This window comes from Tamandua tetradactyla, chromosome 5 (assembly GCF_023851605.1).
Source record: "Tamandua tetradactyla isolate mTamTet1 chromosome 5, mTamTet1.pri, whole genome shotgun sequence".
Taxonomy (NCBI): domain Eukaryota; kingdom Metazoa; phylum Chordata; class Mammalia; order Pilosa; family Myrmecophagidae; genus Tamandua; species Tamandua tetradactyla.
In genome coordinates this window covers 195,013,728-195,025,056 of record NC_135331.1, presented here as the reverse complement: position 1 = coordinate 195,025,056, position 11,329 = coordinate 195,013,728, and the positions used below count along the sequence as shown (strand labels likewise).

The 11,329-nt window shown below is 42.5% G+C and overlaps 1 non-coding gene across 1 annotated transcript; it reads left to right on the top strand.

Annotated features, from left to right (window-relative positions):
• The first annotated feature begins 3,718 nt into the window (after positions 1-3,718).
• TRNAS-GCU (transfer RNA serine (anticodon GCU)) lies at positions 3,719-3,800 on the top strand. The gene has a single exon. It is a non-coding gene; the product is annotated as a tRNA-Ser (tRNA).
• Positions 3,801-11,329: the final 7,529 nt, after the last annotated feature.

The following is an 11,329-nucleotide window of genomic DNA, read 5'->3' as shown; positions in this document are numbered from 1 at the left end:
GCAAATGGATAGTATATGAGGAAAGTACAATCAATGCAAGATAGGGTGTATAATCAATAGTAACATTGTAATATGCTTCCACTGAATGTAACAAAAGCATTATGCCAAATCTAAATGTCAACAGGAGGGGAGGGATTGGGGGAGGGGTATGGATTCTTTGCAGAAGAAAAGAAAATGTCTTCATATAGATTATGGTGGCAAAGGCATGTCTACTTACTTAGGTTGGATTGTATGATGTGTGAATAAAACTGTTTAAAATGAACAGAGAGAAACAAGTGCTAGAGAAAATTCAGAGGAAGAGATGTACTATTCACTGTCAGTAGGGCAATGAGAGGTGCAGCCCCTTGGAGGGCAGGATGGTGGCTCCACAGGAGGCCAGGGGTGGGGCTGCCATGGGATCCTGACACCCCACTGCTCAGGAATGGACATTTGCACACCTGTGTTTATGGCAGCAGTGTTCATGATTCACAATGGATGGAGGTGGCCTAAGGGCACAACGACTGAGGAATGGAAGGGGGAACTGTGGTGTTTACATACATACATGGACTTCTGAGCAGCTGCAAGAAGAGATGGAGTTGTGAGGCATGCAGCTAGATGAATGAGCCTTAAGGACTAAATGTTGAATGAAATGTCAGGAGCAGAAAGACAAATATTAATCATGCCTCACTTATATGGACTAACTATTGTCAGGTACCAGAAAATAATACTTAATACACAAAATGGATTCTGTGGCATGGGGGCCCTTCAATTTCTCTCCCTCAGCAGCTCTTCTGACAGAACCTGTGGTGCCGGCAAGATGGTGAGCACACACGCAACACCTGCCAGAGGCCAGACCAGATACCCTGAGTGTGAAGTCGTGGTCTGCCCCAGCCCAGTATCTCCTGGGGATGTCTGTGGTCACACGTCACCCCCACCACTCTTGGGTTTTCCTTTAAAACCACAAGCTGTCAGAAAGAGAGTTGGAGCCACTTTTCCTTTCCTTTTGCTGGCATGTTTTGCTGGCTCCCACCTGCATGCTCTACCTTTGCTCTCTCAATCTGTTTCTCTCTTTCTCAATAAAGTATTAAACCTTAACTCACTGTCTCAGGAGGAATCCTTTTTCGACCTCGTGCCTAGCACCCATAATGTAAAAACTTGGTGAACTGAAGTCGAGAGCATGGGTTACCAGGTTGGGGCTATTGTAAAGGGTCTTAGATGGTGAGCTCTTACAGCTGTACATGTGCTCAGGAGTTGTACCTATTGTCTCTAAATTCTGAGATACTGAGCTGTTGTGTATAACCTGGTCATTCCCAGAGACTTTGGCTATTTATGTGACACCTGAGACTCAGAAGCTATTAAAGCAAAGTACCCCATACAGGAATGGTTTTAAAAGCTGAAAAAGTAATCAGGCATCACTAGAGATATGAATGAAGCAGATATAAATAGGACTAAGGTAGATTAGAATACAGGGCAAAGGATGATATCGTCCACATTTTAAAACTTCACACTTTCTTTCCTTTATGTGGGCACGCACACAGAATCCACCCTGGGTCTCCGGCATGGCAGGGGATGACTCTGCCACTGCACCACCATGGCCTGCCCTGTCATGCACTTTTGAGGGTCTCCAGTGATAAGGTTAAGCCCCATCCTGAGTTGGGCCACACTGAAGTGACCTCAGCAAACAGTCTTCCTTCTAATGGGTCCAGACCCACAGGAATGCGTTCGCCTTAAGAACATATTTTTATGGGATACATATTGTTTCAAACTACCACAAATAGTACTGCTGCTAATTCTTCCCAGGAAACCGTTGACTATTGAGATGAAACTTTAATAACTGTCCTGCTTGTTGATTGCCTATTTTTTGTTAGCCTCTGGCATGTAGAAAAACTTGGTTACAGCCAATCTTCTTCTTTGACAATGATTTGGGACCAGTAGTTTATGGATGTATGAATACTTTCCTTAACAATTGGCATACATTTTTCTGGATATTTTTAATATTTATATCAACCTACCCTCTTCAGAAAGTGCAAAGAAAATTCATGCCATTTCTTTTGCCAGTAAATAAAAAAAAATTAAAAATTGCCAAACAAGACTTTTAAATATTGGGATATATTTGAAAATATTAGGTTAACTCTGACAAAATAAATATACAATAATTGTATGTATAATGTCCTTTTAATGTAACATGAAAAGACTAAATCTGGGACCTCTATAAAATTGCGACTGATAACTGGTTCTCACTGATAACTACTTAAACTCTTTCAATCTATCTATCCAAAACAGACAAACAAAAAATACTATACATACTGTTCCACAACTTTTTTTTTTCTTAACTGGGGAAATATTCATAAATTACTACATACAGATCTAAATTATTCTTGTTAATTACCACATACTACTCTAACGTTTTATTTAAGTTATTTAACTTAGTATTCTAGTTTGGTAACAGCACTGAGTAGTTTGTAATGTTTAACTGTTAGAAGAGGTGCTGCATTGCATTTAGCCCAAGCGGTTTAATTAATTGAAAATATTCTTTCTGGGTACGTTGATTCTAAAGTTTAGTGGTTCTTTCACTTTAAATCTACAATGTTATTGTGTAAGCTAGAACAAGATTAACAACGTTGCTATTCCAGCACTATGGCGCCTTGTACGTGGACACCCAAGCAAACATGCTTCCTGCCCTCGAGTTGAAGGGAGCCTGTGACACTCACATTTGACCCCAGCGACACTCCTACTTAACAGCCGAATCCCGCCCCGCAACTGCCACCCTCGCCAAAGCTTCCTCTAGAATGGTTCCGAGGTTCCTAGCCTTGAAATGTGGTTGTCTTTGGGAAGTAGGGGTGAGGGGTAGAGGAAAACTCAACCCGTAAGAACAACTCCAAAATACTCATTTCACATAGGGAAGAAATAAGATGTCTCCAGGCAGTAAACGGGTAAGTCCCTCGTTCTCTCACCCAGGCATCCTGGGGAAGTCCCCTTGGGGTGTTGTTTTATACTGATCTTTTGAAATTCAGTGAGGAACTTGGATGAGAGAGAAAAAGTGGTCCCTCACAATAAAGCTAGTAATGGAGCAAAGGGATTTCACAGGGAGGAAAAGACACTAACATTTTGGCAAGACGAAAAATGTCCCCTCCGCAATTGTGCACTAAATATTAGAAAGCACACAGCTGTCACGAGCGGACGCCTTCTTCACGACCAGTTGGCCACTAACGCGGCCACAGCTGGAAGGGGCGTCAGGCCGCCGCGGTGTGGGGTAGTAGGGACCGGTCTCCCGCAGCCCAGCACCACATCCGCGCGGCAGCGGGTCCCGCACTGCCTCCCCGCGCTCCGCGAGCCCCACCGCAGCCGAGGACCATCTCCTGCCCGAGCAAAGTGCACGCGCAAACGAGACGGGCTCGCAGAGCCAAGGTTCTGGGACCCGCAGCAAGATGCGAGCCCTGGAAGCAGGCTGCGCAGGGGGCCGGGCAGTCGCGCGCTCGCGCGCACAGCGCAGCGGCCTTGGCACGCGCGGGCCCGCCGGCGCTGCGGGGTCCCGGGGCCACAGTGTGGGCAAGCCCGGATTCAGCCTGTCACCTTACAACTGCCAGGGGTCTTCGCCCCCGCCCCTCGATTTTGCGGGGGCCGGAAAACAGTCTTAGGATACCTGACTCGTAGGGCACTTGCAGGATTAAGCCTGGGACATGGCGAGTAAAGGTGTTGCTAAAAATGGATTAGGAGTGTCCCAAAGAGCAGCACATGTGACGAGGTGGCCGAGTGGTTAAGGCGATGGATTGCTAATCCATTGTGCTCTGCGCGCGTGGGTTCGAATCCCACCCTCGTCGAAACATAGAAATGGCTGTTTTGCTCCAGGCCCTGTAAACAGTGCGCGAGCACTTAATTCCTGTGAGTAAATTCCTTACTCAACTCCCAGGTGAGTCACTCCCTCTAGTCTTTCTCGGCTTCTGCCTCCTCAGCAGCATTTATGATAGTTATGAATTTAATTCGTGAGTTGATTTATTTGATGCACTTTCATCTGCCCATAAATTTTCATTTGCTCAGCAGGGATTCCCATAAAGGAAACAATTGAATTGCAGAACAAATGTTGCAATTTTTATTCATCTTTTATTCTAACTTTAAAAGCAACATTAATTGTCTATGGACTCCTGTTTTTGACAAGAAGGAGGGTCTGTCTTTTTATTTAGAGATATGACATGGCAAAACTATAAAGGCTGCCACCACATTCCCAACTAAAGCTAAGGATTTCCTCCTGGGAAAGCAAAGTCAGTATTGTGTAGGGTCTATTTGTGATTTCCACGTTGACTGACTTTCAGAGGAAAAAAATATACATATTTACTTCCATTTTCTGATAAGTACTACGTTCACATGATGTATAAGAAGCTGTTTGTCAGTGCTGGGATGGTGGCTCAGCGGCAGAGTTCTCACCTGCCATGCCCAGCACCCAGGTTCAATTCCCACGTCTGCCCATGCCAAAAAAATAGAAAACTATTCAGCAAAGTCTTGTCACCAGTTATCAGTCCAGAATAAAGCATGCGTGTATATATGTATATGAACATATATATATACACTTGTTTTTATAAATGGTAGTGTCTATTTGTATTATCTTGACCATGCACTTTCACTTAATATATCTCGCAGAGCTTTCCATATCATTACAACACATGATTTCTCATTTTTCCCTAAAGCTGCCCAATAGTCTATTATAGGACACTTAGGTTCTCTTCAATCTTTTTTTTTTTTTTTAACAATCTGTGCAGCAACGAATATCTTCAGGCACAGACCGTTTTGAATGTGTGCCTACATAAGTGTCTAGACACGGATATGCTGTGTGTTAAGGTATATTTATTTGTAAAACATTGTCACATTCCCTCCATAGGAATTGTATTTATACTCACCACCAACAAAAGGGAAAGGAGTCAGTCCATATTTACTCACACAGCCCCATAAGAGGGATTATTATCTCCTGCCTTTGACTAGCATTGTCTCAGACCATCTAAAGGAAGCAAAAACACCCAAGGTGAGAAGGAAATGATGAGAAATCTTGGGTTCTCTTAAGCTTGTTATTCTTTATTTATTACATATTGTCTCAGTAACCACTGGCAGTTTGTAAATGGGCTGATTAAATATCCAAGAATTAATAATACTTAAGGATTGATGAGGTGGAGCCTTGCATGGTGGTAGAGTAGTGCTTGCTTAATAATTTTAGATGAGAATGAAAATAAAAGATGAATAAATCAGAGATCATGAAATTGAATCAAAGTGTTAGTTCTTACGCAACAGCTGCCATCACATTAGTTCAGTGCGTCTCAAACGTGTGGTTCCCAAACCGCAAGAGCGTCACCGGGAAACGTGTTAGAAACACGCAACGTGGGGCTGGCAATTTAGGCTTTACCGAGCCCTCCAGGTGATCCTGACCTAGGCTAACATTTGAAAACTGCCTCTCTCTCTCTCTTTTTCCTGCAAACATAGTTAACCACGTGAGCCAGTTTACTAAGCTTTTGTGTCCCAGGCCCGCGTTTCTCCCACATCGACGCGCGGGGCCGTTTGAACCTTGCGGCTGTGCTGGGTGAGTCGCCCTACCGTCCGCTCTATCGGTCCCCGGGAGCCAGGCCCACTGCCAGTGCGGTGCGAAGACACCAGCCCGCGACCCCCACGGTTCACTGGGGCCTGAGGACCGCGCTGGGCGCAGAGCCGGGACTGCGGGGCCGCAGAGCGCGGGAGAAGGCCCCCGGGGAGGGCGCCGGCCGGGATGGCTGCTGCTGGCCAGGCAGGTCGATAGGGGGCTGGCTGGGGGTTGGGGGTCGTGGTGACGCTGGGGAGGCTCGGCCGAAAGCTGCACCGAGAAGGGGAGGATGGCGCCGCGCGGGGGTCGCCCTCCCCGCGGGGGGGCCCCGACGGCCGCCGCGGAATCCGGGAGGACCGCGCTCGCCGCCAGGTTTGCGACTGCTTCCCGGGGGCGCTTTATCCTGCGTCACTGCGAGCCCCTGACCCAGCCACACCCGTGTCCGTCCGCCCGGGCCGTTTCCTGTGGCGGCGTCTCGCCGTGGAGAACCAGCCTCCGGGCGCCCCTCGGGCGACAGGAAATGCAGACGCAGCTGCGCTCGGCTTTGCCCCGGCTCAGGCGCTGAGGAAAGGCGGTGCGGGGGCAAGGCCAGCGAAGAGTCTGTGTTTGGGGGGCGCGCCCGTTGGTGGGGTTTTCCCGCGTCCCGGGGGCTCTCTTCGCTCTTCGTTGGTGGACTGCCCCCTACTCAAGAGCTAGTGTGGCAGAAAGGCTTGTGACCACAAACGCAGATGAAACCAAAGGATGCTACTGTGTTCAACGCTCTGCCAGATAACTTTAAAACTTGGTTACAATGTACATATTTCTAGAAAATATAATAAACAAAACAGTCGTAGAAGAAATAGGAAATCCAAACAATTAAATGAAGAAATAAAAGTTATGGGAAAACTAACCTCCAAAGGTATCTTAATAGCAGTTTAACAGATGCATTTTAATAAACCTTCATGGAGCAATAGTTCCAATGCATTTAAAACTTCTCTAGAATGTAGAAAAAGAAAGAAAAATAGATCTTTTTCCAAAACAAGCCTAACCTTGAATTCAAAACCCCAATAAGAAAACCATATATTCTCATTTCTTCCTTATGCTGAATCCTAAATAAAAAGGCAGCAAACAGAATCCAGCAGCACGTTAGAGATAAATAATTCAAAATGACAAAATGGAAATAAGCATAAAATTGTTTAAAATTAATCTTCTCACGTAATCACTGTAGTAACATTGTTATTTTTGAATCGTTTCCCCCACAAAGATATGTTCAAGTCTAAATGCTGGGCCAGTGGGTGGGAACCATTTGTAAATAGCAGCTTTGAAGATGTCATTAGTTAATCCAACGTGACTGGGGTCCTTAAAAGCAGAAGAAATTTGGACAGTTACTTGGAGACAGATGGGGAAAGAGGGCAGGTGGTGGGGGTGAAAGGGGAGGGCGGATTGCTGGCCAGCCAAGCGCAGCGCGGGCAGACCTCAGGGACAACGTGGCCTGCGGACACCCTGATCTTGGACTACAGTCCACAAAGCCGCAGGACGATCAGACCTTGTTGTCTAAGTAATCCAGCCTTTGTACTTTGTTACGACAGTCCTGGTAAACTAAGAAACGCATGTAGGAAGGAATGCCATATAAACATTTAAATACATGAGAGAAAATTATTTGACTGCATTAACATCTGGTTTCGATAAATATTTCTTTAAAACTTTAACAATAAAAAAGGAATGCATGGCTTTTGACATAACATGAAAAACTTATCTAGCTTATATCAACAACAATCACCCTGCTTTTCAGAGAAAATGTCATGTGCATTCGCTTTAAAGTTAGCAACAAGAAAACTGTCCACTTTCACCACAATTATTTTATATTGTTCTGGAGGACCTAAACAATGCTTTTATAAGAGAAACAGATGTAAAAATTGGAAAGAATAAGTTAAACTCATGATCTTACATATTATATATATGTGAGTAATTTTATCATATAATATATATATATATATATCATAATGTGACAGTTTCCCAAGAATTATTTATAAAATTAAATGAATGTATTTATAAAATAAAGAGACTCTGTTGACGCCCGACACACACAAACATACACAACCTATAATGGAAGAAAATATCCCATTTACAATAGGAACAAAAGAGACAAAACATTGAAGAAAAAACTTAAGAAGAAATTACATGAGCAAACTTTAAAAATTTTGACAGCCTCTAGATACAGAGTGGCATATCAATTTTCCCTGCAAGGTAGCCTAGGTATTTAATATAATGTCAATAACAATCAATATAGAATTTTGTTTTCAAACTAATTTAATTGCTTCTAAGGTTCATCTGAAAAAGTAAACATTAATAGCTAGGAAAATTCAGAAGAGAAAAATAATGATGATACAGGCCTTCTGGATGTTAAAACATTTTATAAGCTACAATAAATAAAATATTATGGAAGTGGCTGTGCTGGCTTGAAACTGTTGTGTACCCCAGAAAAGCCATGTTCTTTAATCCTGAGTCAACAATGCTGGGTGGGATCTTTTTCATTAAGTTGTATTCCATGGAGATGTGACCCACCTGATTGAGGTTGGAACCTGTTGATTAGATAGAGATGTGTCTCCACACATTCAAAGTGGGTCTTGATTAGTTTACTGGAGTCCTTTAAAAGAGGAAACATCTTGCAGTAAGCTCAGAGCCAACACAGACAGGGATGTTTGGAGATGCAGAAAAAAACACCCCTGGAGAAGCTGTTTAAAACCAGAAGCCAAAGGACCAGTAGATGCGAGCTACGTGCCTTCCCAGCTGACAGGGTGCTCCAAACCCATCAGCCTTTCTTGAGTGATGATGTCTTTCCCTGGATGCCTTAGTTTGGACATTTTTATGGCCTTAGAACTGGAAACTTGTAACTTAAAAAATTCCTTTCTAAAAACCAACCCATTTCTGGTATTGCATTCTGGCAGCTTTAACAACCAATACAGATAGAAAATACAGAAACAGGCACAAATACTGAAGCGTCTAATAAGGATGATGTTTCAAGTTAGTGGGGAAAAGATAGATTATTCAATAAATGGTATTGGGATGTCTGGGTAGATATTTTTAAAAATAATAGCGTGTATATCATATCTCATGTCTTACAACTGGATAATTTCCAGGTGGTTCAAAAATTTAAATACGAAAAAATAAAATCATAAAAGTAGTAGAAGAAGATGTGAGAATTTTTATTTATAGTCTTGGCACAAGGAATGCCTTTCTGAGCATGACATAAAATCCCAGAAAGCATAAAAAGATAGATAAATAAAATTACTTAAAATGTTAAAATTATGAGTAAAAAACCCACCAAAAACAAAGTAGAATAAAAAAGAATTATAAACTAGGCAGGCCACGGTGGCTTAGCAGGCAGAGTTCTCGCCTGCCATGCCAGAGATCTGGGTTCAATTCCCAGTGCCTGCCCATGCCAAAAAAAAAAAAAAAAATTATAAACTTTCACAGGCAAAGAAATAATTTACTTAATATATGACGATCATACAAATAATCAAGAGAAAGACCATCACAAATAGAAAGATTGTGGACAGAAACTTCACAGAAAGATTATAGACAGAAAGGAAATGCACATGAGTGTTAATTTGTTCAACCTCACTCATATTTAAAGAAATTATAATTAATACAAACATATGCCATTTTTAACCTACTATTTGGCAAAGATCAAAGAGTTTATTGAGCATAGGAGGGGATATGACTCTCAGATATTGCTAGGAAGCTGTTAATTTGTATAACTCCACAGGAAGGCAATATAGCAGTGTGTATAAATATTATAAATGCACATATTTTTAAATCAGAAATTCTACTTCTAGGAATTTATCCTAGAATTATACTCACGCATGTATAAGATAATATACATATGAAACTACTTAGCTTAGCATTGTTTATTTTATTAGTTAGGGTTCTCTAGAGAAACAGAATCAACAGGAAATATTCATAAATATGAAATGTATGAAAGTGTCTCACGTAACCATGGGAAGATAGAGTCCAAAATCTGTAGGGCAGGCTGTGTAGATGATGATTCTCCTGGAGGGTCTGAATGAACTCCACAGGAGAGGCTTGCTGGCCAAAGCAGGAAGAGAACCTGTCTCTTCTAAATCCTCCTTAAAAGGCTTCCATTGATTAGATTAAGTATCACTCATTAGAGAAGACACTCCCTTTGGCTGATTACAAATGGAATCAGCTCTGGATGTAGCCAACATGATCATGATTTAATTCTGTGAAATGTCCTCATAGCAAAAGACAGGCCAGCACTTGCCAAACCAGACAAACAGGTACCACCACCTGGCCAAGTTGGCACATGAACCTGACCATGATGTTTATAAATAGAAAATTCTTGGAAATAGCCTAAGAGTTCTTAATTAGAGGACTGGCTAAATAAATCTACATAATGAAATATTACAAAATTGTTTAAAATAAAGAGGCAGCTCTATTATGGGAAAACTTCAAGTTTCTTTTCCCAAAAATTTGGCACCAAAACTCATTTAGGGGCTGCAAACTTACAGTTCTATGGCCCTGAAAATGTCCCAATTAAAGCAAGTCTATAAAAATGTCTAAATTAAGGCACCAACAAGAGGTTACCTTCACTCAGAAAAGGCTGATGAAGTTCAGGGTTTCTCTCTTTACTAGCTACTGGAATGAAATATAACTGAAACAGAATGGCTTTTGAAAGTCGGAACTTAATAAGTTCCTAGTTTACAGTTCTAAGGCCATGAAAAATGTCCCAATTAAATCAAGTCTATAAAAATGTCCAAAATTAAGGCATCAACAAGAGGTTACCTTCACTCAGAAAAGGCTGATGAAGTTCAGGGTTTCTCTTTCAATTAGGAAGGCACATGGTGATGTCTGCTAGCTTTCACTCTAGGGTTCTTGTTTTAGGAAGCTCCCCCAGGGACACTTCAAAGGTCTCAGGCAAAGTGGGCTCTCTGCTTCATGGTTCTCTCATCATTCTGAAGCTTTCTCCAAAATGCTTCGTCTTTTAAAAGATTCCAGTAAACTAATCAAGACCCACCTTGAATGGGTAGAGTCACATCTCTCTTCAATTGGGCGAAGCACGTCTCTGTGGAGACAGTTTCCAGCATGCGGTACTGAATAGGGTTTTAAAGAAGTGGTTGCTCCCACGAGATGGATTATGATTGAGCAATGGCTTTTCTGGGGTACATAATCCTTTCAAACCAGCACAGGGGCAAATCCTGAACTGAAGAGTCTTCACAGTATTTTTTCAGCCAACTTAGGGTGACTATTCATACATTTCATTCAGGTATTGGATTGATATGCCCCTAAACCCTGCTGGAGGTTTATAATACATGATGTGTGTGTATTACTTTTCTAAAATTAAAAAAAAAATCTGTCAGGATAAACCTGAGGGTGGGAATAAATGGTGGGTTAGTGAGGTGTGGAATTTAGTTCTCTCTCCAGCGCAGCTAGTAAATAGCCAGGAACTGTACAGAACAACTGCTGGGGCCACATCAGTGACCAGAGACACAGCGTACAGCAGCCTGCACCAGGTGGAATGGCTGGGACCCCACCCAGAACTGTAAGTCCCCCAAGACTTGGAGGTTGCTGCCCCTCCCCCACAGCCACAGCAGGCTAGTTCCTTGAAGAAAAGGAAACAGGCCTTACGAGAAACAAGGAAGATAGTTCAACCAGGCTACAATTGTGAAATTAATTAACAAATTCTGACTGTTGAAAGCAGGCCCTGAGCACAAATAAACCTGGAATAAGCACTAAAGGAACCAGGAGTTTTTGCCTTGGCAGGAAGGCTGTGGAGCTGATGGATAAAAC